This window comes from Bos indicus, chromosome 23 (genome assembly GCF_029378745.1).
Source record: "Bos indicus isolate NIAB-ARS_2022 breed Sahiwal x Tharparkar chromosome 23, NIAB-ARS_B.indTharparkar_mat_pri_1.0, whole genome shotgun sequence".
Taxonomy (NCBI): Eukaryota; Metazoa; Chordata; class Mammalia; order Artiodactyla; family Bovidae; genus Bos; species Bos indicus.
The window spans coordinates 2638074-2644073 of NC_091782.1; positions in this window are offsets into that span (position 1 = coordinate 2638074).

Below are 6000 nucleotides of genomic sequence, written 5' to 3' on the forward strand. Positions count from 1 at the left end.
GCTCAACATTCAGAAGACTAAGATCATGGCATCTTGTCCCATCACTTCATAGCAAATAGATGTGGAAACAGTGGCTGACTTCATTTTTGGGGGCTCCAAAATCATTGCAGAGGGTGATTGCAGCTATGAAATTAAAGGATACTCCTTGAAATAAAGTTATGACCAATCTAGACAGAATATTAAAAAGCAGAAATTACTTTTTCAACAAAGATCCGTCTAATCAAGGCTATGGTTTTTCCTGTAGTCATGTATGGATGTGAGAATTGGGCTATAAAGAAAGCTGAGAGACAAAGAATTGATGCTTTTGAACTGTGGTGTTGGAGAAGACTCTTGAGAGTCCTTTGGACTGCAAGGAGATCCAACCTGTCCATCCTAAAGAAGATCAGTCCTGGGTGTTCATTGGAAGGACTGATGTTGAAGCTGAAAACTCCAATACTTTAGCCACCTGATGGGAAGAGCTGACTCATTTGAAAAGACCCTGATGCTGGGAAAGATTGACGGCAGGAGGAGAAGGGGATAACAGAGGATGAGATAGTTGGATGGCATCACCGACTCAATGGACATAGGTTTGGGTAAACTTCAGGAGTTGGTGATGGACAGGGAGGCCTAGTGTGCTGCGGTTGGTGGGAACGCAAAGAGTTGGACACAACTTAGCTATCTAACTGAACTGAACTGAGGACACACTTCTTTATGTTCCTTTTTCCCCCTTTACTCTAAGAGGTTGGTCATAGAGAATCTTGCTGTGATTTATCTCATGGAGTATTCTGCCTGTGTTTTCCTCTATGAATTTTTTAGTTTCTGGTCTTACATTTACAGCTTTAATCCATTTTAAGTTTATCTTTGTGTATCATGTTAGAAAGTTCTCTACTTTCATTCTTTGACATGTAGCAGCCCAGTTTTTCTATCACCACTCATTGAAGAGACTATCTTTTCCCCATTATATATTTTTGACTTCTTTCTCAAAAGTAAGTTATCCATAGGTTCACGGGTCTATGTCTGGAACTTCTATCCTATACCATTGTTCTGTATTTTTGTTTTTGTTCCCATACCATACTCTCCTGATGACTGTAGCTTTGTGTTATAGTCTGAAGTCAGGAAGGTTGATTCCTCCATCTTCATTCTTTCTCAAGAATGTTTTGTCTATTCAGAGTCTTTTGTGTTTCCATATGGATTGTGCGATTTTTGTTCTATTTCTGTGAAAAATATCATTGGTAATTTGATATGGATTGCATTGAATCTGTAGATTACATTTGGTAGTACAGTCTCTTTCACAATATTTTTTCATCCAACCCAGGAACATGGAATATATCTCCATCTGTTCATGTTGTTTTCAGTTCTTTCATCAGTGTCTTTTAGTTTTCTGTATTCAGGTCTTTTGTCTCCTTAGTATTTTACTCTTTTAGGTGCAATAGCAAGTGGGATTGATTCCCTTCCTGATATTTAATTGTTAGTGTATAGAAATGCAAGTGATTTCTGTGCATTAATTTTATATCCTGCCACATTGTCTATTTTGCTGATTACCTCTAGTAATTTTCTGATGGTATGTTTAGGGTTTTCTATGTATGGTATCTTGTCTTCTGCAAACAGTGAGAATTTAACTTGTTGTTTTCCAATCTGAATTCCTTTTATTTCTTTTTCTTCTCTGGTTTCAATAGCTAGTGCTTCCAAAACTATATTGAATAATAGTGGTGAGAGTGGGCACCATTGTCTTTTTCCTAATCTGACAGGAGATGCTTTCAATGTTTCACCATTGAGAATAATGTTTGCTGTGAGTTTATCATATATGATATGAGTTTATCATATATGCTGTGAATTTATCATATATGAGGTAGGGTCCTTCCATGTCAATCTTTGGAATTTTTACCATAAATGGGTATTGTATATTGTCAAAATCTTTTTCTGCATCTACTGAGATTATCATATGGCTTTTATGTTTCAGTTTGTTAATATGGTGTATCACATTGATTAGTTTATGCATATTGAATCATTGCATCCCTGAAGTAAACCCTACTTGATCATGGTGTGTTGTCTTTATAATATGTTGTTGTATTATTTTTGCTGGGATTTTTTTTTTGAAGATTTTTACATCTATATTCATCAGTGATATTGGCTTATAATTATAATTTTTTTTTTTTGGCCTTGTTTTGGTATCAGGGTAATGGTGGCCTCATAGAATGAGTTTGCAAGTGTTCCTTCCTCTAAAAATTTTTGCAAGAGTTTTAGAAGGATAGAAATTAGTTCTTCTCTACATGTTTGATACAATTCACCTATGAAACAATATGGTCCTGAAGTTTTGTTTTTGTGGAGAGTTTTTATCACAGTTTCAATTTTAGTGCTTGTAATTATATTGCTCATAATTTCCATTTCTTCCTGGCTCAGTCTTGGAAGATTAAACTTTTCTAAGAATGTGTCCATTTCTTACAGCTTGTCCATTTTATTGGCATACAATTGTTTCTAGTAGTTTCTCATGATTCTTTGTATTTCTGTATTGTCTATGGTAACCTCTCCTTTTCACTTCTAATTTTGTTGATTCGATTCTTCTCCCCCCACCTTTTTTGTTTTTTGTTTTTTTTCTGGATGAGTCTATCTAATAGTTTGTCAATTTTGTTTATCTTCTCAAAGAACCAACTTTATTGTTTCCTTCCTTTCTTTTTCACTTTTTCAGCTCTGATTTTTATTTATTTCCTTCTACTATGGATTTTTTTTCATTCTTTCTCCAGTTGTTTTAAGTGTAAAGTTAGACAGTCTGTTCAGTATTTTTCTTGCTTCTTGAGGTAGGATTGTATAAACTTCCTTCTTAGAACTGTTTTTGCTGCATCTCATAGGCTTTGAGTTGCTATGTTTTCATTGTCATTTGTTTCTAGGATTTTTTTTTCCCCATTTGGTTTCTTCAGTAACCTGTTCATTATTTAGACATGTGTTATTTAGTCTCCCTGTGTTCCCCCCTCTGCCTCCCCCCCCCCCCCCCCCCCCCGTAATTGATATCTAGTCTCAGCATTGTGGTCAGAAAAGATGCTTGATATGACTTCATTTTTTTTTTTTTTTTATTTTACTGAGGTTTCACTTATGACCCAAGATATGGTCTATCCTGGAGAATATTTCATGTACACTTTAGAAGAAAGTGTATTTGTACTCATTTGAGTGTAAAGTTCTGATGATTTCAATTAGGTCAATTTGGTCTACTGTTTCATTTAAGGTTTGTGTTTCCTTATTACTTTTCTGTTTTGATGATTTCTCCATTGGTGTAAGTGAGGTGTTTAATCTCCTACTATTATTGTGATGCTGTCAATTTCCCCTTTTATGTCTATTAGTATTTACCTTATTTTTTGAGGTTCTCTTATGTTGGGTGCATAGATATTTACAAATGTTGCATCTACTTGGATTGATCCTTTGATCATTATATAGCGTCCTTCTTTACCTGTTGTAATATTCTTTATTTAAGGTCCATTTATTTAAGCTGTCAGTTTAAAAGGTTTAATAGATATTTATATTTTTTTAATTTTATTTTATTTTTAAACTTTACATAATTGTATTAGTTTTGCCAATTATCAAAATGAATCCACCACAGGTACACATGTGTTCCCCATCCTGAACCCTCCTCCCTCGTCCCTCCCCATACCATCCCTCTGGGTCGTCTCAGTGCACTAGTCCCAAGCATCCAGTATCGTGCATCGAACCTGGACTGGCATCTCGTTTCATACATGATATTTTACATGTTTCAATGCCATTCTCCCAAATCTTCCCACCCTCTCCCTCTCCCACAGAGTCCATAAGCCTGTTCTATACATCAGTGTCTCTTTTGCTGTCTCGTACACAGGGTTATTGTTACCATCTTTCTAAATTCCATATATATGCATTATTATACTATATTGGTGTTTTTCCCTCTGGCTTACTTCACTCTGTATAATAGGCTCCAGTTTCATCCACCTCATTAGAACTGATTCAAATGTTTTCTTTTTAATGGCTGAGTAATACTCCATTGTGTATATGTACCATAGCTTTCTTATCCATTCATCTGCTGATGGACATCTAGGTTGCTTCCATGTCCTGGCTATTATAAACAGTGCTGCGATGAACATTGGGGTACACGTGTCTCTTTCCCTTCTGGTTTCCTCAGTGTGTATGCCCAGCAGTGGGATTGCTGGATCATAAGGCAGTTCTACTTCCAGTTTTTTAAGGAATCTCCACACTGTTCTCCATAGTGGCTGTACTAGTTAAAAGGTTTAATAGATATTTATGACAAATGCATCTGTGTTCCTATTGATGGATTTAGGACATTGGGGTGATTCACTGTCTCAAGCTAACACAATCCAAAGCAGGAACTCCTAAGAAGATAATACTTCCTCAGATCTCAGTGATGCTTTATTGTGACTGTGCTGCTAAGTGTGATTATCATCTTGATTTTACACACTTTCATCAGCCTTTTGGAAAAGGAAATGCTGGAGTGGCAACTCACTCCCGTATTCTTGCCTGGAGAATCCCATGGACAGAGGAGCCTGGTAGGCTACAGTCCATGAGGTTGCAGAATGAGACACAACTGAGCGACTAACACACACACACACACACACACACACACACACACACACACACACACACACAAGGTTCATTTTGGCTGAAATGATAATTTCAACTCCAGTTTTATTTTGATTTCCATTTTCATGGAATATCCTTTTTCCATCCTTTTACTTTCAGTCTGTATGTGTCTCTGTGTCTGAAGTGGGTCTCTTGTAGACAGCATATGTATGGATCTTATTTTTGTATCCATTATTTTGTATCCATTCAGCCAGTCTGTGTCTTTTCGTTGGAGCATTTAATTCATTTACATTTAAAGTAAATATTGATACATATGTTCCCATTGGCATTTTCTTAATTGTTTTGGGCTTGTTTTTGTAAGTCTTTCCTTTCTTTTGTGTTTATTGCCTATATAAGCCCCTTTAGTATTGTTGTAAAGTTGATTTGGTGGTTCTAAATTCTCTTCAATTTTGCTTGTCTGTAAAGTTTTTGATTTCTCCATCAATTTTGAATGAGATCCTTGCCATGTAGAGTAATCTTGATTGTAGATTTTTTCCTTTCAGTACTTTAAATATATGGTGCCATTCCCTGCTGGCCTGCAGAGTTTCCACTGAAAGTTCCACTGTTAATCCTACAGATTTCCCTTGTATGTTACATGTTGCTTTTCCCTTGCCACTTTTCATATTCTTTCTTTGTGTTTAATCTCTGTTAAGCTTGATTAGTATCTGTCTTGACATTTTTCTTCTTGGGTTTATCCTGTATCCTCTTGGATTTGATTGAGTATTTCCTTTCCTATGCTGGGGAAGTTTTCAACTATAATCTCTTCAAAATTTTTTTCAGTGCCTTTCTCATTGTCTTCTTCCTTTGGAACCCTTGCAACTAGAATGTTGGTGTGTTCAACATTGTTCCAGAAGTCTCTGAGGCTTTCCTCAATTATTCTCATTCATTTCCCTTTATTTTGCTTTTCGGCAGTTATTTCCACAATTCCATCTTCCAGATCAATTCTACTTCTACTTCCATTAACCTACTATTAGTTCCTTCCAGAGTATTTTTTAATTTCAATAATTGAATTACTCATTTTGTTTGCTTAAGATTTGTTTCTTCTACGTCCTTGGTAATGGTGTTAATCATGTTGATTGCTTCTTGAATTTTCTTCATTCTATTTTTGAGGTTTTGGAACATCTTTACTATCATTATTCTGAATTATTTTTCAAAAAGTTTGGCTATTTCCTCTTCATTTAGTTGGTCTTGTGTGTTTCTAGGTTTTGCCTTCATTTGTGCAATACTTCTCTGCATTTTCATTTTTTAAAAAATTATTGTGTTTTTTATCTCCTTGTCTTAGGCTTTGATATCAAATTCCTTCTTCCTTTTAATCCTCCCCGCCACGCCCCCCCCCCCCCCCCAACCCTACCCCTGGTCGGTAGGGTTGGTTCAGTGGCCTGTGTAGGTTTCTGTTGGGTGTGACTTGTACTTGTCCTCTTGTGGGAT